Below are 24222 nucleotides of genomic sequence, written 5' to 3'. Positions count from 1 at the left end.
AATTATCAAAAAGCAGCAACAAAATACTAGCCTTCACAATCTACCCCACCCACTTGATGTACAGTGGAATATGTTATAGAGGTGTGTGATTGGAAGAGGCAGATTACATTTTTGTAATATAATTAGGGTCTTTTTCATCTTTTTTCCATTTTACTTCCTTGTTTTCTGATAGGAAGCTACAGCAGGAAAAGATATATAATGCAATTTAGACCATAGCTTGCACATAAATAGAAGCTATTTTTTCTCTTATTCAAGTTCTTTAGTGGTATTTATGTTATACATTTAAACCCAGAATAAACTTTGTTTATTGTAAACTTCTGGCTCTTGTTTTTAACTATGCAAATTTAAATCAGTATATTAACTCTATAAAATGTGATTAATTCCATAGACAATAAGAGCAGTGGGACTTCTCCCTCCCCCTCCACCAAGGCAGGCTGCTAATTGCACTTGAATTGTTTACTGCTGTATTGTTTTACAAGTGCCTGGAGAAAGAGATGCTTGATATTCCCACCACCGCCATGATTATCCCAGGAGCAAATGCTTGGCAGATTTTGGTAAGGGTGTACACACGCTATGACTACAGCTTGTTAGTAAAAAAGAAAAAAATTATGGAGGTGATGACGCCTCTGTAATTATAGGTGTTACTGTTTTAAAGTCAGAATGTTTTCCAAGCTACTATAGCTTCACACCTCCAGCATCCCATGAGCAATGCCTCTTCAAATCCTTTCCATTTTAGTCACTGGTTTATGAGGATATACAGAATACATCAACAAGGCATTGTTGTACACAATGAGAAATGAACTGGAAATAAGTTAGGGCTTCTTTGCTTACTTAGACACAAAGCACAAGTGGACACCATGATATTATTGTCTCTGTCTATAGAGTATGAAAAGAAATGCAGTATAGGACCTCAAAAAAAAAAAGGCACATTGACAAATGAAATTGGTTGGTTTTGCAGCTTGTCTTATATTTTGTGGTTGTTTAAATCAATCTTGCCACCATTCTAAAGAGGCATAATTAGAGCAGAGAACCCATGAGTAATCACATCCATTAATTTACAAGAAGATTTCTGCTGCAAAGAAAGTTTGATGTTGGCAATCACTCCAATTTTAAGTATAAAACAAGCGAATGTGAAGAAAGTCAGATCCTTATGACAATAGACACTGTTCAAAAAGACAGAAGATGCAATCTTGCCTGTCAGACTGTTTATGAGAGAAGGTAAATAAGGCCAGACATTTCTTTGGCCCAGCTAATTTCTGGGATGTGAAGGCTCAGCTTTGTGATCTAAGTTTTACAGAGGCATGAAGACCTACAGTAAGGGCCTGATCCTGTCCCAAGTGAAGCCATTGGTAACATCCCATTGACTTCAATGGGGGCAATATTCATTTTAATATAGGGAAGCAAGTTGGGGTGGAGACAAGAAAATATAGTTGTCCCCAATGAGAGTTGTAGCCAAAGCAAGATTGTTTTAAAAATTAAATTGTGGTTTATGTCCTTCCCTCACAAGAAAGCTGGGGGTATAAAACTAACATGTACTTAAAAATCCTGGGCCACGTTTTTCAGAAGCGCATAGGACCCAGTTAAATCCTAAATCGTAGTGTTGCATTAATGTAGATTTTTTGCAACAGTCGTCTTCTGGCATAGGTGACCTTAATGCTGATTTAAGATGAAATCCTGGTCCCACTGGAAGCCAATGGAAGTTTTGCTATAGACTTTCATGGGCCCAGATTTCACCCTGGAGACTACGGGCCACTGTATCTTTCTACACCAGGTCTATAGTCATGCAATTTTGTCTGCTTCTCCATTCTTGTGGTTCCACTCCTACTTATTGAATTGATTTTCTGTCTCTGATGACAGCACCACTTCTGCAACAAACATCCTTTCTGTAAAGAGTCCTCTAAGTTTAAATTCTCAGACCTCTGCTCTTTTCTGTCTTCCTTTTCACCTTAACTAGAACTTATGCTTTAATATGACTCCTTTAATATTTCTCAGTGTCTATCCTGATCAAGTAAACTTAAATCGCAACTTCCTTAAGCTAAGGAAGCTCCAAAGGAATAGTACTGCTTTTGGCCTAGCGTCGGCTATTCAAACGCTACTCCATCCCCTCCTCAGACTTTTCTGTGTACTGCACTGGTCCAGAGGGGGTCCTGACAAACCCAGCAGTGAGGACAGGTATTGTGTGACCAGCACAGTAAAGACCATGCAAGAGAGATTATGTAAATGTTAGTATAGGGATGACAATGGTAACATCTGGGTTAAGTCCCTGGACATGCAGAGTGTACAGAGAGGGCCTGATCCAAAGCCCATTGAAGTCAACAGGCGTCTCGCTCTTGACTTCGGTCAGCTTAGGATCAGCCCTAGATGTATTGAGGCACCTGCGCAGACTGACTGAAATGAGTGTCCATCCAGACACTAAGAGTGGCAGGACTATTGCAGACTTGAATACTTGTTAAACATTACATTAGTCTCTCGCCTCCTTCTTGGAAGTGAATATTACAGCTGGACAAAGATTAAAACAAATATCTTGCATTACGGTGGCATGTATAGGGCAGTGCAAAGCCATTATCCTGCGACACGCAATGAACTACCTCTGGATAGCTAGTGGAGTTTCAAATTCTGATTAGATCACAGGTACAAATTAAATTTGATGGCCTCTTCACAATCCACCCTGCCATTCTCTTAATTAACTACACTTCCCATAAGCTTAATTGTGATGGCAACATAGTAATTTAAAGATGGTATCTGCCTTTTTCCATAGAGGATACATTTTTTGTCCTTGTTGATCTCAAACTTGCACAGCACCCTGTGATATTACTGGGTCTAAAGTCTTCAATTATTTTTAACCCTATGGTCCTGCATCAACCATTAAGGCTTTCACTGCAGTTACACGTCTGTGAAAACAGCAACCCCTGTGTCTCCATTGGAGCAACATTTATTGGTTATTGGTGAATAACTGCCAGGAATAAGAGGGATGGGGGAGAAGGGAACAGCTCTGGGAGCTAGGGAGAAGAGAGAGAGAAGAAAATCATGTTCCTGGTGGTTCTAACCCTCTGGCAGTGAACAGGTTAAACCCCACTATGCTGCTATCCCTGCACCGAATTGGCTGTTCTAGCACTGTGGGACCCTAAACGGTGTTCTCCTTGTCCATTTTGACCTATATCTGACGTTAGCCTTGCAAATGATGTCTGCTGCCATTCAGCTAGTCAAAGTGAATGGACAGAAACAAGACCCAAAGCGTAGCAAAGATGATACTAATGGAAAGGGGGGTGGGCAGAAATCTGATTTACATGTAATTAATTATTTTTTTATGTAAAAACCATAATATTGTGGTGGTTCTTGAAAAATCATTTAAAGCCTCTTTTCAAAAGAGCAGCCTCCCCTGTTAGTGCACTAATCTTCTTTTCTGTGCTGCCAGTATGAATTGTGATATGCAACTTCCTTACTGGCCCATTGCCAGCATTTGCAGGCTGATAGCCAACTGTCCAAAAGACCTAAGTAGGATAATCTTGTGTCCTCCTTCTAAATGGATAACTTCACATGACCACGGACCCTGGCCACCTACTGAACATTTTGGTGGGAAAGTGTCAGATTTTAGCCAAAGTTGTGCAGGTGATGACAGAAAATGTAATGCAACCGGGGGGACGTTTCAGATTAAGTAAATTTGTTTCTTAGCTTGCAAAATGATTAATTAATTTATTTGATTTCAACATATCATCTCACCTTTCCCAGCCTTGAGGCATCTTGATAGATAATTATAAACACACGCCGATGAAGACAAGCAGTAGGAGCTGTAGCAAAGCAATGGCATTTTCTCTGCACAAAAGAAACTGGTCCACAGGACCAAAAGTCACAGCTCCACACAAACCCTCCACCTGTTAGCCATTCCCAATCTTAACTCCCCATACACTCCCTTTCCATTTGTTTTAAAGGGAGCAGAGTCAAACGTCAAAGGAACAGGCTTTGCAGCATAACCTAGAGGCCAACTATTTTGACTATTTCAGACTGAAGAGTCCGTGGGGTGAATTCCAGTCAGGGGCCCCCCTGGCAAGACCTTGCCAGCTCTCATTTTCCAAGGGAGCTGTTAGTCAGGAACCACAGTTGACCTCGACCGTGGCAGTGTTACAGACAGGGAAAGTGAGGCACAGAGCAGTGATGTGATTTGCCCAAGGGGACACACCCTTCAGTGGCAGAGCTCAGAATCTCAGTCTGGTGTCCTATATACACCAGACCACATCATCTAGCTCTTCAGGTCGCAGGATGTCTTCTCTCTCGTCATGATCTTACAAAGAGATCCAGGCAGAGCCTTATGCTCTTCAGGAGTGCCACTAACCCCAAAGGTCCAACCATGGGCATCCTTTTGTAGTATCAGGCTCTATGTTCATAAATAATCATGTAACTGTTTTTCAACAGAAAATTAAATTTTCAACTAAACAGAAGGTTGTGGGTTTTTTTTCTGGAAGTAGCTGATTCCTACAGAAAAAATTGACTTTTCATTTAAAAAAACCCTGAAAACCCCAAAACTGTTCAGTTTTGGTTTTTAACTGAAAAAAAAGTTTAAACAAAAACAAATGCCTTCATTTTCATAAAAATTTGCAGCAAGAATACAATTTCTAACGAGCTCTACGCTACATGCATTTTTCGTAATAACGAAACGCAGAAGTGACCAGAGAGTGGAAGATCTGTTAGATTATGGAATAGTCTCCCAAAGGAAGAGGAGGAAGCCACACTGCTTGAAGCATTTAAAACAAGATCAGGAAATACACTCTGGGGAACAACGCTGCACTGACAGGGTAGCATACTCATCACACGTAATAGCTCTCCCTTGTGGCAGGGTGCTACGTTGCAAGGCGCCCTTGTCTCCAGTGCCTCCGGCAGTCCATCTGCCTCCCACTCTTCCGAGGCTCGGCCCTCCAGCCAAGTCACAAAGTTCAGTCCCCTTCCAGGGTAACAAAATGGTCCAGCTTGAAAGTTCAAAAAATATCCCAACCCAAAAGAACCTTCAGCTCCACCCTCACCCTGGGCTCAATATTCCTTCCACTGGTCTTTCATGGCCATGCTTTAAAGCTGGTGGAGGAACCCAGGCCCAGCCTCTACTCTGGGTTCCAGCCCAGGGACCCTATATACGCATCTAGGTCTGCTTCTGCTTCCGTGGTGCTGTTTCCCTGGGCTACTACCTACCTCCAGTCCCCTTTGCATTGCTTCCCCACAGCTTGTGCTTAACACAGCCTCCCTTTGGATCTCAGACATCTGTCTTCTCCCTAGATCTTTCTAGCTCTCCTCTCTCTGCTGAACTAACCACTCTTCTACCCCACCCTCATCTCTGAGGTCTCCCCATACTGTGAGGCCTGGTCTACACTGGCGGGGGGGCGAAATAAGGTACGCGACTTCAGTTACGCGAAAAGCTTAGCTGAAGTCGAACTACCTTAGTTCGAACTGCCTACCTGTCCAGACGCCGCGGGATCGAAGTCCGCGGCTCCCCCGTCGACTCCGCCATCGCCATTCGCAGTGGTGGAGTTCCGGAGTCGACGGGAGCGTGTTCGGAGTTCGAACTATCGCGTCTAGATTAGACTCCGAGAAGTCGAACTCTACGCGTCAACCCGGTGGGTAAGTATAGACCTACCCTGAGTCCCATCATCTTCCTTATAGTGCCCAGGCACATAATGATCCTTACCCAGCTCTGCCCCCCACCCAGGGTTGCTGGATTCTCTGATCTCTCTGGGCCATGCTTGGCATAGAAGTTGGTAAAAGAGTGAGAGGGGATAAAAGCGGTTTAGCCTAGAGCTGAGTCGGGGATAGTTCAGCTTCTCGCACACTGTAGAGCGGACTCAGAACTTGTCTAAGGTGCACCTGGCTGCGCACAGCCCCAAGGAGTCATTCCAACAACTGGAGATCACTGGCTCACAAAGCTGCTGCCATCACAGCTCCGTTTCCCAGGGCTCAGTGTGGGAGGAGAAATGGGAAGAGGAATTCAAAGAAATCCCCAGACAGCTGATTAAGCTGGCTATGTATCAGGGGTCACCAGTGGGCTGAGAATCTGTATTCAGATACCTGGAGCCCAAAATGTCCTGTGGCTACTCTCTAAGCACCAAACTAAGCGTCTCCAACCAAAACACAACCTATATTAGTGTAACATTACATCAGTGGGGAGACATTGTTTTAGGTCACACTAGATCTAGTTGGAATATGGTGACCATTTTCCACCAAAATATTTTGGAAGAAATTGAAATTCTCTTTCCTCCCTCCCCATACAGTTTTGGTTGAATTTCCTGGTTTTGTTCCAAAAAAAACCCAAATCAGCCTTTCATCTAAATAAAGACATATTTTGAAAGAAGCAAAAATTTGATTCCCTACAATAAAATAAAAATGGCACTTTTTCATTTATAAATCTGCTGAGAAATTTTGACCAGCTTTAGGTAATACATAACTCAAGAAAAAGAGAGAAATATACCAAAACCACAAACACTGTACTATCAATTAAGAGACACCAGTAGGTTGTGCTGCCATTGTTCATACTCAAAAGAAGATTATAACCTATAGTGCTATCTAAATAAATGAACATAATGTCTTGGACAAAGGCCAGCTTGAGGTAATAATTGGTGCAATGCCATAGCAGCAATTCACTCTCATGGTGAGAGCTGGTTGAAAGTCACAATTTTCATTCTGCAAGAAACGCAGAAAGTCTGAATCAATTTTGTTCAGATACACAACAAAAAAGAAAAATTCTCAAAATTTCCTGCAGAAGGAAATAAACATTTTTTTTAGAAATCATCAAAACATTTTATTGAAAAAAAAAAAAGCAAAGGGAAATTGACCCTGGGAGCCCAAGCTCTGAGACTTCCAACTCAGCTGTGGCTCAGAGGACTCTCTACGGTCCAGGAGCCTAGAAGCCCTGGGAGTCAAGGCTAAGCTGAGCCGTGGCTGGAAGCCTAGAGAGTCCCCAGGGTTCTGTTGTATTAATGTCAATGGTAGAAATGGTAGACCAAAGAGTCAAAAGGTGCTAACATGACCTTACACTGCCCAACATTACATAGGCTCGGGGGTTGGTATACAGAGACTTCCGCCTGCTGAGTACCATGGCAATCACACCATTAAACATCTTTTAAACTTTTATTAAAAGGTACAGAAAGAGAGGGAAAGCCTTAAAGCATTTGAACTGTAATGTATTAAATAAGTGTTTCATTTTTATGATCTCCCTTGTTCCCTTGCTCTTAAGATGGAGAGAGTTTTTAAGAAGGAACCCCCTGATTTGACGCTCTCAGTAAGAACTGTCCTTTTGGGAGAAAAGAGAACAAGTTAGGTGAAATGGGCTGGAGCTGTTGTTGATTAAAGTCCCGTCATGTTTCCTAAAAGACAAAACAAGACGAACACACGCACAGAGAGTAAAGAGCAGCAAAGAGAGAAAATGCAACTCTCTCATTTGCAACCTCATTGATGGAAAAAACACATGCATGGCACACAGTCTTATTAGCCATGCTGAAACCTGGCAAACTTGTACCGGCATGAGGCTATTTAGGGCATTGCTTTTATCTGCCTCTTTGGTCACAGGCTCCCAGAAGTGTTGCTAAATATAGTCTGGGCTGGCTGAGCCACTTCTTATTAGACAGGCTTGGATTAATTCAGTCGCTCTGTTTCTCTTTTGTACCTTTTCCCACAGAGGTGCTGACTTCCTCAGTTCCCTGGGGGTGCTCGATCCCCACTCCATCTCAGGCCCTGCCCCCACTCCACCCCTGCCCCTCCCCCACCTCTTCCTGCCCCCAGTCCTCTCCCCCACCCCTCTAGTGCCTCCTGAACGCCGCTGAACAGCTGATCGCAGCGGGTGGGAGGCACTGGCGGGGAGGAGGAGGAGTTGATCGGCAGGGCTGCCAGTGGGTGCTGAGTACCCACTATTTTTTTCCATGGGTGCTCCAGCCCCAGAGCATCCATGGAGTCGGCGCCTATGTTTTCCCATCAACAATTTTTGTTGTAGGTTATTGAGACATTTTATGAACTTTCACTCACATTTCAAAGTTAAGAAACCTCTCAGAATTAGAGTGAATGTGTAGGCCCACTTATCCTAACAGTTTCCAGGCTCCCTGAAAGGGCTGGGGGAGGAAGGAAGGTAGGAAGGGGATAGGGGGCAGACTAATGAACAAACGGAGGTTAAAGGACAAAGCAGCTCTGAGTGTAGGTACTAGGGGTGCCTGTAACCCTCTCCCACGACACTACAGGCAGAGGAATCTCTCATGATCCTTGCTATAACCCACACACGTCACTGGCAGCAGGGTCACATGCTGCTCTCTCTCGGTGGGTCTACAGCTCGGCCTACAGAAGCAACAAAGAATATTAGATCAGCGTGGCCAACTTTTCTAATTTCCTTGAGAGTCACATGACTCTGGCCATGGCTGGACCCACAAATCCTCTGGCTTTCCACGGTTTGACCGTTGTGTCCCCTGCCATCCTTGTGCAGCCTCAAAACCTCCCCAGCAAGAGAACAACGTGGTAGCATCTCAGCAAGGCTAAATCTAGACTTTCAAGAGGCCTATTACCTCACAGTTGACTTTCCAGTGAAAGGTGGTTTAACCCAGAATTTTCACATCCAAGAACCTCTCAGCTGTTTATCTCCACACGAGGTAACTCTCTGGCTAATGCACTACCAGGTCTACCCTACAACTGTACAAGTCTGGGCCAAATTCCCTTCAGGTGCAAATGGGCACAGCGTCATCAACCCTCAGATGTCATCAATTTCTCTTTGGAGTGGTTTCTTGGTTAGACCTTGTAGAACACAAGTGCACATCGGCCCGGATGCACAAACACTTCTGCGCTCACTTCCATTGAAGTGAAACCTGATCCCTATCTCCAAAGTCAGCACGTAGCCATGTTTGGAAAGCACAGGACTTTCATCACACCTGCAGCATCACTGCCAGCCTCCTGCAGCCCGGAAAGCCAAAAAACAAGCTTGCTACTTGTACGGGAGAATCAAATGTAGTGAACAAAGAGTTTTCCAAGTTGTTGTCTCTAGGCCATTGACACCGTCTAAAAATGGCCCGGCACGCCCACACCCCCGCAGGTTTCACTCAGAGCTTACTTTCCAGCCCTCCCAAGGGTTTAGATTATTATTATTTTGGTAATACGGTACAGTAGTTTATGCTTCCTCCTCCACTTTCACTGGGTGGCCGTGTTTAATGTTTTCTCACTAGATTCAGCAGAACCTTCAGTATCTGTAAGACCAAGTGTGTCTACACTGCATCTAGGACTGAGCCTTATAGCCTGGCTCGGCAGACTGGTATTGGCAGGGCTTGCGTTAGCATGCTAAAAATAGCTGCATAGGTATTGGTAGGAGTTCAGGCTTTCAAGCCCAACCCCCCCCCCCCCCCAAAGACTTGAGAGCCTGAGCTCCAGCCCAAGGTGAAACACGGCTATTTTTAGCATGCAACTTCAAAGCACCGCCTGCACAGCTGTTTTTAGCATGTGAGTGAGAGCCCCTCCAGCCCAAATCGGTGGGCCCAGGCTGGGAGGCTCACTGCCAGATGCAGTCTAGACATACCCCCAAGTGATCCATCTGGTTCGCCCGAGAATCTCTTTCCCCCTCTGCTATAAAAGCAAAGTGGAATCCCGGCGCAGTCACCACTTCCAAAATCCCACAATCTCAGAAAGAGGGAAAGCGCTGCAGCAGACACACCAAAACTAGTAGTCGCCTCCCAAGATCTGCCTATACCTGACTTCAAGTAATGTTCCACAAGCCTCTCCTTTTTGGCATCACTGCTGTTTTTTCCTAGGGTAGTGGCAATGCCACTGAGCACACAAACTTCAAAGTAAAACAAAAAACAAAACAAAAAAAAGACACAAACTCCAGTGCCAGAGAAACGTGCCTGCAGGTGAGACAACTAGCTTCACAAATACGCAGACATAAACACTTCCCACATGCCACTTTGCCAGCAACTGTATTGTTGATTGTACACGTTGTACCTTTCATTCATGTGGGTTGTTAAGACCGTTTAGGAGACGGGAAAGTCCTTTTAACCCAGTCTTGCAGGCACAGGCAGGCGTAAATTGGAGATTAGTGGGAGCAAAACTTCCCTTGATCTGCTAAAAGCAGAAGTGAACCTCCCTGCCTCTCCCTGGCTTGGAAAAGCAGAGCTTCTTCACAGCAACTCTTCCTCCTTGACAGGTGCCAGGAGAACTTTCCCTCCTCTGTGCATCTGCTCTAACCAGTGGGCTCAGGAAAGGTGACTTTTTTTTTTTTAAACCACACACAGCTTCTCCCCTCATCCTGCCAATCCAATCTGTTTGGTGTGGTTTCTGCATCCTCCAAATTTCATGAAGTTTTGAAGACCTGCATTTTTCCCCTGTGGTAACGCCTGCAAACTACAATCCCAGTTTGGACTTTTCAGTCATGGACATTTCATGTGGGACTGCCACAACAGACACTGTTGTTGATGGTAACTTGTGGAGAGAAGACAGGGAAGGACAATCAGCGTCACAGAATCAGGTGAGGACATAAGTAGTCAGGGATGTTATGCCAGCCACTTTGATCCTACCTCCATAAGTCATACAGACATTCTTACTAGGTCCTATATCCACAAATGCTCCCACTCTCTTGTCTTGCCAGGGTGGCAAAGAAAGATGCTGAGGCTTTAGCAGTGACAACAGGAAAGCACTTGGTCTTCCATCTGAGATAGGAATCAGGAAGTGGCCACAAAGAGTGATTTTCCATCTCTTTGGGGCGGCTGTCACTCAGCATGGCATGGCACTGGATAACCAGAAGCTGGTACTGAATGAGGCAGATGGACAGGCCAGCTGCAGGGCATCTGATAACTTCCTGCTGCATCATCATTAATAGATTCTTCCCCTGGCCTTGTTACTGATTCTGCTGCTGCGAGCGCCTTTTCCCCATCTTCTCACTACAGGCCATGGGGATGCAAATAGGCTCAGGTGGAACCAGTCAAAGAGGCTTGGCTTTAAACTGGAGCTTTGAGCAGCCAGAATAAGCTGAGCAAGTTTTAGAGCACAGTGGTAGCTGGGCCGTTGTGGCAGATGACAAGCCAGCCTGCTTCCCACCGTGTGCCCAAGCATCACAGACTCTTGCGACATCTACACTATGGCTACAAGAGGAATGAAGCAAACATGCAACCCCCAGCTTCACCATAGCAATATTAAACATAGCAATAGGGAGCCTCAAGAGGTGCAGAGTTTGAATGCTGAGCCAAATCACCGAAGCCTGTGGCGGGCCCCACCAGGCCTCACAGTCTTCCTTTCCTACACAGTCCCTCTCCACACAAGCAGAACCTGCGTAAGGTATTTCCAGCTTCTCTGTTCTCCCCAAACACCCTTACCTGACATTGTCTTCATACAGGTAAGGACCAGCGGCCTGTTTCCCTGGAGCCGTCAGCGGACGGACTCTTCTCCTCCCACAATGCTCCTTAAGCCCTAGGTGGCTGTCAGGGGTTGTGAAAGCCACCCTGACTCTCCCTGCACTGCAGCAGAGAAAAGCACAGTGCATCTCCTTGTTGCTGCCTCGGACAGTCTTTTTCCCCGAGTGGCTCAGAGAAAGAACATAATATACAGCCACTCCCTTTGAGAGGAATAGTCCACATGGCTCCTTTCAACACGCCACAGCACGTGAGGTCAGCACAGCCTGGGAACGACGGCATTGTCAAACCCAAGCATTCAAAACCATGAGCTGAACTCCCCCAAAAGTTACAATACTGGTTTTTTAAAAAAATGAAAAATATTTAAAAAATAATATTTTTTAATTTAGCTTCTGGTTTCTGAGCCTTTAGGCTGGAGTTGCATCAGATTTACACAACTACAGTTTCTCACAACTACAAGGGCTAGACAGAAAGAAAAAAAAAAAGGAAGTTGAGCATAAGAACTCATGCAGCCTGTGCAGGGCTTGTAATTGAATTCGTATCGCTTACCCCCGATTGGTTGTTGCTCACCGGAGGCTGCCCACACCAGCTATTTAAGAACTCATTGAGTGCCAGTCAGCATCTGCTCAATGCAACAGCTGCTTGGCTCCTTACCCGTTAGATGCTTTGTTGTGTTCTCAGAATAAACACTGCTTCAGCTGAACCTGAGTCTGTCGTGAATGTTATTTTGTTACATGATGTTGAGATTCTCATGCAATCTCCTAAAGCCCAAGCTGCTGGAATCATGAAAAAAAATCAACAAAAATATTGTGAGGCTTGCAATAAAATTGCGAGAATTGGCAATGCTGGAACTAAAATCTCATGAATTATGGGACAAACCTCAACCAAGCAACCCAGCTCAGAACCTGGGGAAAGGATGTGAAGATTTCATGCAATGTTTTTGGTCACTGTGACAGGGTCTGCTTACCCTGCACTAGCCCAGACAGGGTTAAGCCCATATTATTGACAGCGGAAGTCCTACCTCCCCGGCAGGACTGACATGCTACAAATGCTCTAGCAGTATAAAGGGAGGAAGCCCAGCTCATTCTGAGCTTCAGGCCGCAGGGGATGGACCTGTCTGGGAAGTTCCTGCGGAGGGCCGGCCACAGCCCCTGACTTCAGTGGGAATCAGAGACGCCTCGGGCCTGCTTGAACCCTGGTGACTGGAGGAGCCATAGGAAGTGACTGGCCCAGCTGACTACGGAGAATCTGAAGTCTCATTGGGGACCCCAATGCAGACACTGGTAGGAAGTGACCCACGGAGGGTGATGGAGTGGTACCTCCCACCCAGGAAACCTCATTGTGTTTCGGTAGGATCCCCCCCGAGTCAGTGGCAAGTTGCTACACTACTGTTAGGGTTCTGGGTCGGGGCCCGGTGGAGTTGGATGGGCCTGGGCCCCTCTACTGGTGCTGCCACACCCCTTGGTGGATGCCCCACCCCCATAGACTCTGGCCACTAGGCCGCGCTGCCCTGACCCTAAGGGCATAGACCATCAGTCACCAAAATAGCAAAAACAATTCCTCAGAATTTCAGCATTAAAAACATTCTTAGGTTTAATAGAGTTGTTTGTCTTATGCACTCAAAGACAAATTTAGAGAAATACACATTTCGCTACAAATATTTCACACCCCTCCACTTCGGGAAAACTCCCACTTAAGTCAATGGGTCTTGAATCCTTAAAAGAAAGATGATGGGGAACACCTAAGAACATAAGAATGGCCATACTGGGTCGGACCAATGGTCCATGTAGCCCAGTATCCTGTCTTCTGACAGTCACCAATGCCAGATGCTTCAGAGGGAATGAACAGAACAGGTAATCAAATGATCCATCCCTGTCACCCATTCCCGGTTTCTGGCAAATCAGGTCCACAAGAACAGAAAGACAAAGGTAATACTCCAGTTCAAACACATACAGAGCAGATTTCACTCATTTACCAGGTTCTCATTTACAGAATATTTCCTTAATTTTGTTGTATTATTTTAAACTTGTGATTTACTCTAGGTCAGGTGATATTTCCCATTTTAAGTCATAGACTTTGTCTTCATTAACTCTAAATTGGGAATCATTCTGGCGGTGATTCTGTAACCTCCCCTTTGTTCTAGCGGTTCATCTAGGGTAATATCCTGTGTGACAGTGGTCAGTACCAGGTGCTTCAGAAGGTGCAAGATGCATCAGAGTGGACGATTATGGAAGAACCTGGGCATAGGGGACGTTTCTTCCTATAGTCAGCCAGTTAATGGTTAGGTTAGTGTCCAAAACTCACCACTCCCAACTTCCTTTTGTTTGTCTGTATTTTCCCTTTTTTAAACTAAAATTTAGTCTGAGCTTCTTCCTGTGTACGTTGTCTCAAGTTCACCTCTTTCTTTATAGGCTGTCAACTTATACTTGAGTTTAATGAGAACTACTTAGTTTGGTTCTCAAGGTGAGTTGGCAGCAAAACTCTGCTTCTCCATGCAACTTCTTGGATCCCACCATCATGCCAAAAAGCTATGATGCTGTAGAGCTTGAATTGGACAGACAAATATTCTTCTTTTGTTTACTAGTTCAGCTCTTAATGCTCTCCTTTCACTAGCTCACAAAGAATAAACATTGTGGTTTTATGCACTGTATATTGCTTGATGTGCTTCAACCAGCACAGTGTGCTTGATTTCAGTCTGCTTTATGCAAAATTAACAGCTGCTAATTATTCTAATTTATACTGCAGGAGCACCTGTTCTGGGCACTTTCCTAAGAGTAGAAGACATAGTCTCCGCGTTGAAGAGTTTAATGTAAAAAAAGCGCTTATCCACAATTATACAATTTGTACAGTCTTTGTAAATTTCTACAACTTTGGCGCCAAGTGCAGAGGAGGTCAGCTGATTTCTGTGTACCACTTCCTTTTCTTCTTTAGTAAAAAACAGACAGATGTTAACAGTTCACCATAGATTTGTGCTGTAGGAACCAATGTATTCTGTTCCTGTGATCCAGTGGGTGTTTGCCTGTATAGAGGCTTCAGGAATGGAGCCCACTTTCAAAACTAAAGATGAAGCTAGCACTGGTTCCATTTAAAAACAATCCAGACATAGAAAGGGTCGAATATCAAACAGAAGATAGCTGCATTGAGTTAATGCATTTTAGTTGCCGTGAACAATTTTCCAGCTTATGGCAGTGCTTTTCCTGTCATAAGTAAAATGGTTTAGCAGAACACCTGGAAATTTCTGTTGCTAAGACCTAGATACTGATCAGAATGGATTGGCCAGCTGCCCTGGTGGATCAAAGAAATCCAAAAAGAATCTTCTATACAGATGAATGGAGCAGATTTTGAACTCATACCCCTAGCTGCAGGAGCTAGAAAGAAGGACCTACTTCATTCAGTTGGTCAGTATTTCACTCCTGTTATTCCTGATCCTTGCTAAGGAAGTGAAGGAGTATAACAGTGTACCCCGATGCCATTTATTTGCTGCTAACAGTCCGGAATGATATTACAAATGGGTAGTAGTGTACGTGCAACTTCATACAAGCATGTTTTACCAAAATATGGACATGTTTTTTCTCCATATTTGCATAAAACTTCTGTGCTTTTAAAAACAAAGAAAACAACTAACCAACCAGCCAGCAAGGAGAAGGAGTGTGCGAGGAGCTTGCGAAAGCTAAATGAGTGGCTCCCTTAAGTCATTTCTCTTGCACAGATGATTGTTAGAAGGGGGACAACTTATTTCCTCTGAACCTTGGCCGACATTAGCCTTGCATTCACATTGTGACTCTTACCACAGGATGCCTTTGTTTTGCACTATAAATGAGACAAATTCCTTCCCAGTGCAACCAGCCAATCACAACACACTAAAAGAAAAGGAGTCCAGATCATCAGCTGGTGTAAAACATCATGGCTCCACTGACTGCTAACAGGGCTACGTTGATTTACACCTGCTGGAGATGTGGCTCAAGTCGTAGTTCATAATCACTTCTTCTAGACAGACCAGCTCTAGAGATACTTTGGTGGCAAGGGAGGTGTGTGCGTGTGGGGGAGAGGGTCACAGGGTCATAAGTCCATGGCTGTGTTCAAGAGGAACCCTATGTCCCTGTCCACCATGCATCATGGCAGGATTTATTCCTTTTTTCCAACCCCCCTGAGCCCATTGCATGCTGGGATCATCCACTTATACAAAGACCAAACTACTTCTACATTGAATTGGAATTGCGTGGTGTGCACACTCAAATAGTAAGACTTTGCTCTTCCCAGGGCTTGTGTGTTGATCATGTTTGTTTACTCACCATAAGTGATCACCCCAAGTGGGTAGTGCATCACTTTTTGGAGAAAATGTAATGTCCATGAATAAATGTATAACGTGCAATCTTCGGCATTGTCCAGGTCCTTTTCCATGCAGCCAGATTTCTTTAGGTATCTGCCATTTTCTTACGGGTGAGAATCCTTAGGTACAGCTACAAATCCAAGAAAGAGAATACAGCTGGGTTGTAATTTATAGTTGCACAGTCCTCTAGCTTTAAGCCTGCAGCATACTATATCCATTTACCTTCAAATTGAGAATGGTGTTAAACCTACAGTAGTTCTGATGTAACAATATCTTCATGCTGAGAAGCTTTAAGACTACTGAGATACAGCACTTATGCTGAACAAAAAGCAAGTTGCCAGCAGCACCTTCCCCCATATTTGTACTGAATTGTAGTAGAACAAAATTTTAAAATATGTATGGGCTACAGACTAGCACAGGCATTGTCTGCACTAATTCAGGGTGTACATTACACTCAGTTGATATTGACCCTCAAGATCAGTCCAGAGTTCCTAGGCATTTAACGTTTTTTAAGATGTACACAGGTTTTGAAAAAGGACCTGCCATTCCCTGGTCTTTGGTGCTCTCTAACTTCCAGTAGCATAAAATAGTTTGTGAGAGTTGATTAGATGATCACAGTGATGGTAGATTCTCTAAGGGGATTAGTCTCGATTGAGACCAGCATAAGTGACAGCAGATTTTGGCCCATTGATCAAAGCATCTCTCAATTTGCATTCGGAGCCGAATTTTTTTTAAAAAGTAAGTACCTTTGTGGATCAGAGCCTTAGGTATCTAATCTCCAGATTTAGGCACATAGGTCCCAGGTTTACACTCCACAGAACTACTCTTGAACACCATAGGCACTTAAAGGCAATTGCCACCTATGAATTCAGGGTAAAAATTCCCTGAGTGCCTACTTTCCTTCCTCTGGGCACGTGCACTGCCACTGTAGGCATCCAGAAGCCTAAGCCCCAGACTGATCCATGAACCAGGAGAACACAGGTTATAAAAGTCATACGGTGAGCAGTACCACCTCCTCCTCCAGCACCAGGAGTTCTTTAGTATGGAGCAAAGAAAGGACCTATTTCATTTCCACAAGAAACTACTTAGGCACCAAAGTCACCTCACTCCAGGAGTGGGGCTCCTGTTCTTGAATCACTAAACAGAGCTAGGCACCTATGCTCAGGCTGCAGGGGATGCCTGTCTCCAGGAGAAGGGACTTAGCACATTCCTCTGTTGTTAGGGTCTCCTATTGGCTAGCACAGGCAGCTCCCACCTTGTGTGCCAGAATGAGATCCACAAAAGCTAAGGCCCCTTTACCCCATTGTATGGGGAGCCTAGACCACCTAATTCAGGATTTGTGGATCCCATTGCTCCTGTGACTTTCTAAACCTCTAAAAGTTAGGTGCTGCAATGCTCAGCGTCGTAACACTGAAGTCCCTTTGTGGATCTGAGCCTAGGTGCCTAAAATTAGGCTCTTAGGTATTTCTGAACATTTTGAGCATGCCCAAGTGACTTAGGAGCTAATGTTCCATTGAAATTCACGAGGGGTTAGGCTCCTAGATTTCTGAGATGGTTTTAAAAGTTTTACCTTATGGTTATATTTAGACAATGAGTAACGTGATTTGCAAAGCTGTTACTCTCCCAGCTGCTCCCACTCCCCTTAATGCGAGTTTTTAATGATTGAATTAGAATTTATTTGCTAAGTCATTCCATTAAGTTAGGGAGACAGGATGCAAGATAGAACTTCTCTCTCTTTTTTGTTACAAAAACTTGGCAGAAGAACTAACTTGCAACATTTATATTTTCTAATGTACATTTTATATTATACACACACACACTTTACATTAGAAAGGTTAGATGTGGCATATATGTATATCACTTCTGCCAGGTGTTGACAGCAACCAAGTCTGAGTTCAACTAAATAGGGGGTTTCTCAGAAATTAAAACTTGCTCAAGCTCTCCCCTCTCTACCCCTAGAAATTCTGGGATCACTAAATATCTTCCCTGGGTAAAAGGCAACGTCTCCCCACTTAAAAGCACTGAGTCTGTGTATGAAACACAGAAAGCTTTATTACATGAAAAAGGAACACAGCATCACTATATCTAAACAGATGATAAGTAACACACTCCCCAATGGTAACTTTGGCAGTTGTCTTAACTGGGGTTTCCACCTACCCACGTGAACATCCAATAGGCAAGTGTCCCTTTAGCACATTACTTCTCCCTTTGTCCATCTGCTAAGCCTCACTCACAGTTTGGTGTCAGTGGATAGCATAGTCAAAGAGTTCTGCAGTGCACTTGGGCAGGCCGGTCTTCACTCCTTTGGAAAATGCTTCCTGGTCCTGTCCTGAAGCTTTATTGCCTAACCTAGCTATGATGATTTCAGCTTCATTTAGTAGCTGTGTAAAAAAAAACTGCATAAGAATTCACTCAGTTCTGCTTCTGTACTCAGTAGCTTCAACATAGAACCATTTCTGGGTTGCAACCCAATGAGGAGCTCTCTCTGCCAAAAAACCTCTCAGCCACACACAAGATCCTCAATTGAGAAGAACCAGTAGCACATAAGACTCTTGAACAGAATCTTTATGACAAGATAAGAGCCCTTTTCCCTTCTTTCCTGTCTCACTTCAGTTCCATAACCTAATCAGTTCTGAATTTGTGTACGGTTATGGTGACTCACAAAGTGTCAGAGGAATTCTGGGTAGAAAGTTCATGCAAATTAAGTTCTCCCTATAGCCATACTACCCTTGTTAACTAATAGATGGGTCAGAGAGCTCCTTCCCCTCTGGAGCGCCTGGCCATCTGGAATTCTGGGAAAATATCTTATGCAAATGAAGCAGCTCTGTGGCCATTCTTCCTCCTTTCATGAGCAAATGGGAGCAGAGCATTCCTTGCATTCTAGACTACTCACACGTACATCACAAAAGCCACACCTCTGATTATCCCTTACCACAGAAATTTTGACCTAAAGAGCAAAACACTTTTTATATGATAGTCTAGATAAAAAGCAACAACCCCCAAATTCAAGTGTATAAAATAGCTACGTGATCAAAATGCACTATGCAGGTTATGTTGGCCTAGCTCCTTTATACAAATGATCACAAAGCTCTTTACTGAGAGTCATGGTGAACACTTCACAGAGATAAGTTAGTCCTTTTCGAGAAGGCAGAGCTAGAAAGCCACAGAGGAAGAGAGGGGAAATTCCGAGGTAGCTATGCACAAAGCACACAGATACCTTTGAATAATAAAGTTTGCCTGCAAATGTTCTTAAAACACATCCTTGAGATCACAGCAGCTTTATTAGTAGTAGTGTAGATATAGTGTAGTCATGTGGCACTTTGTAATAACCACCTGTGGATCATTCCATTAGTATCTAAGGATTAAAAATAAAATAAAAAAACCTAACCACCACTGAGTAGTTTAGAACACATTCGGGGCCAGATCCTGAGCTTGTGTTGATTTAAATGCAGCTCCAGTGATTTCCATCAGTTGAGAATCTGGCCCGTCACCTAATCCTGCTGTCAGTCACTCTTGTGTAAATCCAGAATAATTCCATTGATTTTAAAAAACTTACACCAGCTGGGAATCTGGCCCTATATATCCAAATTATTCTAGTATAGTTTGATTTGGAGACATTGTGCCAATCCCCTGGAGATAGAGTGCCTTGTAACAAATCCCCACATTCAGTTTTAAAGGCACAGGATACCAATGGAGTTATTCTGGATTTACACCACAGTAACCAAGTGAAGGATTGATTTGGCTCAGAGTATATTCAGCAAAAGATTATCTCATTGGTCTAGTGATTACAAATTGAAAAGAATGAGGCTCCTTTTAAATGAGACAGCGAGAGCGGGGGGATGGCAGAATAAAGGAAGCTGAAATGCTGGTTTGCAACAACATACAGTAAAAATTAAAGCTGCCATAACTGGTTGGCAAGAATTAATTTTGCCACTTTCTATGAAACAAAACATGAAATTTGCAGTAGACAGGAATAAATAAGGGCATTTTACCTTGATTCACTTTAAGCCTGCAAAAGCAAATTATTGGGTAGTTGCGAGGGGGGGGGGGAAATCAAGGGGGAAAAATATGTTTCTGATTATTCTGCACTAATGTTGTGTTCTATCATTATGGCAGATTGCTTAATTGTGCTGCTGATTGCTTTTCCTGAAATCTTCATACAGATGTAGGCTTTGCAGCACTGTGGAAACACCTAATTAGCAGGAGGAATGTTGCCTCAAATTTCGTTACAAGATTGTACACTTTTAAAAGTTATGAAATGCTCCACCATTTCTTGTTTGCTTAACCCATCCCACCAGCTACTTGTTCATCCCTGTAAACAAGGACCACTGGGGAAATCAAAGAGGTCGTACTGCCAGATACAATGGCATTCACAATCCAGATAAACAACTTAGATCACTTATCTCCACCTCACCCCACAAAATCTCCCATTTAGAACTATCTGGTGTGCATATAGGAATGTCTAGTCCTTGCATGTATGTTTGCTATTAGATGTTATCTATGTGCTTCTCAATATGCAAAATAAGGTTTCTCTACATGAACAGGTGCCTGATGCTGTAATCTTACTGCACGTTCAGACACAACATTCTTAATGATCCATCACAGGGAATAATTTGATGTTGCTTAACTCTTGTTATACTAAGTTGGGGATGGCATTCATCCCTGCTTGTTCTGAAGTGTCTTGTAACACAGTCACTCAAAGAAGAAATGCTTCTTTGGTATCAATTAATTTGACAAGATACATATGTAAATAAAAATGGTGTTTTCTTTTGTGCTTTTTGGTGATAACTCTTGGCTCACCCAATTTTTCCCCCCTATGCTAATGAATATAATAGTACAAAGCCTGTTGCTCATAAGTCAGGAACAGATTAATGGTAATTTGCTTATAGAAATAAGATAGAGTTTTAATGGTAAATATTTCAAAATGGGTTGGAAGAAATATAAAACCCTTATGCCCCAGGGCTTAAGCCAACCTCTAACTATTGGGTTTAGGAGGGAACTTCCTCTGGGGACAGGCTATAATTGCCTGCGGCAGGGGTTCTTGTTTCTCCTCTGAAGCAGTGATTCTTGGACACTGCTGGAACGAGGACATTGGCTTAGATGGACCTTTGAGTTGATCCACTAAGGCAATTCCTGTGCTTCTGTTGAACCCCTGGACTAGGCTATTACTTAGATTGTAAACCCCTTGGGCAGGGTCGGGCCATCTTTTCGTTCAATGTTTGTACAGCCCCTAGCACAGTGGGGGCTTGGTCCATGACTGGAGCTCCTAAGTGCTACCACAATATAAATAGCAACATTTGATAATATGTACACCTTATATTATGCCCATTGTTAGGGTGTATTTCCAGAAGTTAAAGATGATAGGCCAGACCCTCGTCCCTTTTTCTGGCTGCTTGGTACCGCTGCCTAAAAAAATATAATGATACAGAAGGGTAAGAGCAGGGCCGGCTCCAGGCACCAGCGAAGGAAGCAGGTGCTTGGGGCGGCCAATGGAAATAGGCGGCACGTCCTCGGTCCCTCTCTTCGAGCTGCTGCCGAAGTGCCGCCGAGGAGGAAGAGATGGAGCGAAGGACCTGTCGCTGAATGGCCGCAGAAGAATGAAGTGGTGTGATTGAGCTACCGCTGAAGTGCTGCCAATCAATCACTTTTTTTTTTTTTGCTTCACCTCTTGGGGGTGGCAAAAAACCTGGAGCCAGCCCTAGGTAAGAGCAGTTACCAATGGAAAGGGACGAAAGAGTCGTCCTTAAATACATTGCCTAATGAGCTTGGTGAGATTAATCTGAACACCCGTCTAAGTTTCACTGTTCCCAGTAAAGAAGAGCTACAGAAAGAAAGGCATGTGACTGTTACACTGAAGAATATGGCCCTTCGATACCCTAATGTCAGCAACACATGTTGCTGTTTCCAGTTTCTTGATCCTAGCTACAGTATATGCACTTCTTTTTTGCTAGTGCTTAACACAGTAGCACCTCACCACTGTAGATAGATGCAGCCACACAGCACGAGGTTAGGAGAGCACCCTCCCTATTCAGCAGATGGAGAACCGAGGCAAGAGATGTAGAAAGAAAGAAAAAACAAACGTTTGGCTGTGATTTTCAAAGGAAGCTCGGTGCCCAAATCCCATTTCAATGGGATTTAGATGCAAATCCTAGCCTTAGCCACCCGAGAAGTCAAAAATAGAATCCAGCTCTCCTGAGTCTCACTCTACTAAGTAAGCACTAGGCCATCATTCCTCTGCAGCCCACCCACCCTTTGCTCCCACACACATAAGATACGGGTGGACACGTATTTTCCAGGCAGTTAGAGGACATTGCTTTATCAACCTGGACAAAAGTCCCCATCCAATTACTGACTACCTGCAGACAAAGATCTGGTTGTGGAGACTCTAAACACAATTCACCCTCACTTTATATTCTCCTAAAACTCCTACCATCATGCTATTTTGGGGTTGCCTCTGGAAAAGGCCAACTGCAAAAATTCAGTTAATTTTATTCAGAAGGGAAGGGACTTAGAGGGGGGCACAGAGTCCCAGTACATTTATCACAAGGTTCACAAAAGCAAACTAGGAATTCTGGGCCAGTGAGTCAAGTCATTTTTAGCAGGGCTAATCAAAAATACAAAGTCTGTCCTCAAGGACTGTGGGTTAAGAACACTGCAATGCTGCAGGCACAAGAGCTACGCAAGGCTGAGCCGATGTATTCACGTGCCCGGCTCCTCACCCCGAAGTATCCCAAAGCACTTCTCCAGACCCATTCACCTCACCCGTGATTGAAATGCAGACACTTCTAGGATGCAATGCAACATACTGGGGCATGTACTGTACTGGGGCAAACGAGCACCATCCAGCTCCGCTTCGCCCTTCCGAATCTGTCCCAGAAGCTAGGTGAGTTGACCCAATGGTCCAAAAAATTGCAGAACAGCAGAGTGTTGCTATGTAAAGTGTCATTTCTTTAGGTGAGCTGCTGCACCAACATAACCACGAGGGGACAAAGCAATCCTGGGTAATGCGGCAGAGCAGCCAATGATTAAATAACATACTAATTATCATTAGCAGAAGTAATTCACATTGAAGCCTGCTTTAGTGAATGATTTTGTTTGTTTTAAAATGGAGATGTCATGCAACTAATAGTCTTTATTTACCTTCCTCTACATGCAAACAGGTGGAACAACATTGAGAACTTGCACAGCATTTTACATCCATCAAAGCATTTTATAACATTTCTGTTTCACAGATGGGGCTAGCAAGGCTCAGAGCCATTCAGTGATTTGCCCAACCTGGATCAAGCCTTATTCCTCTAGGCACCAGACAGAAACATAGTCTCTGCCCCCAAAGAACTTGCCCTCTAAGTAAATATGCGCCAGAACCTCCGCTGGTGAAAATCACTGCTGAAGTCAATGGAACTTTGTAGATGTTGAGCACTGAGGGTCTGAGCCATGATGTTTAGCCCTGAGGCAGGACAATCTGCTCTCAAATATTAACAGGAATGTTTAACTTTATATGGGCTTTTAGCTAGTTGTCTCAATTGGCACTCCCCTCCCCTGGTAATAACCAACAGCAGGTGCATGTCCTTTAGAAGACTATCCATTACATCTGCCTGTTCCCCAATAAGTAGAGGAAGGTGTTTCATGGTCACCGGATGCATTAGGATTGAATAATGTTTGGCTATATTAATCTGAAGTGCACAGTGGGGAATAAGGTAATTTTACCACCCTTCTGATTATATGTAAAAATTTTATATGCGCTTTTTGTGGGTTTGATTGTAATAATTTGGGATGCTTCCCAATTTGCTCCTCTCCCGTGACAGCTTTTTTGGATCAGCTGCTCGAGCACACTGATGGAACACATGTTATAAAATGTTTGTTGCTTTACCATTTTAAGTGACCTAGTCAGACAAGGTCAGACACTTCTGGCACATGTCCCATATGCAGTGCCTCCTTTGTCTCTGAAGCAATTGTTTAATAGGTACTGCAGCCAAACAACAAAGAAGAATTAAACATTTTTAAAGCAGTGTGTTGTCTCACATTTCTACCTACACACAGACACAGGCGTAACACTGAAAGCCTTGTATTTGACAGCACCTTTGACTTTGGCTAAGAAGACACACAGGATGAGGACTGATTCAGGCACATTCGCAATAATGCATGTACATCACTTTGTTACTCAAATTCTATACTTCTTTATTAGAAAGGAGGCACCCAAGTACTTGAAAATAATGTTAGTGGCTCTGAACTGTGGCACCCAATCGATGAGGGACATGACAGTCAATTACCCTTTCACTTTATTTTTGGCCCCTGCAATCAGTTTGGATCGATATTTTCAATCTCAATTGATAGCAGAAATCAAATCTAAAATAATCTGCTCCATTGTTCTGGAAGTACTGTCACATTGCGTACAGGCGGCCGTCGCATTTATTTAACCATTGACTTCACTTCCATCTGGGCCAGTCTGGACAAGAGATGTGCTGTCCAAATCGATTGCACACATCATGTCAGCATGAGTGCATGTCAACAATCAGTTCAGCATGAGTGGAAGGGAGAGCAACG

The 24222-nt window shown here is 43.8% G+C and overlaps 1 long non-coding RNA gene across 1 annotated transcript; it reads right to left on the bottom strand.

Moving 5' to 3' along the window:
- Positions 1-15714: 15714 nt before the first annotated feature.
- On the bottom strand, positions 15715-18437 carry LOC120369502. The gene is made up of 3 exons (XR_005583195.1): positions 18341-18437; positions 17913-18059; positions 15715-15808 (listed from the first exon to the last, which is right to left on the bottom strand). It is a non-coding gene; the product is annotated as an uncharacterized LOC120369502 (long non-coding RNA).
- Positions 18438-24222: the final 5785 nt, after the last annotated feature.

This window comes from Mauremys reevesii, linkage group 7, assembly GCF_016161935.1.
Source record: "Mauremys reevesii isolate NIE-2019 linkage group 7, ASM1616193v1, whole genome shotgun sequence".
In the NCBI taxonomy this organism is placed as follows: Eukaryota; Metazoa; Chordata; order Testudines; family Geoemydidae; genus Mauremys; species Mauremys reevesii.
The sequence above is the reverse complement of the archived record's forward strand: the minus strand, read 5'-3'. Positions and strand labels throughout refer to the sequence as shown.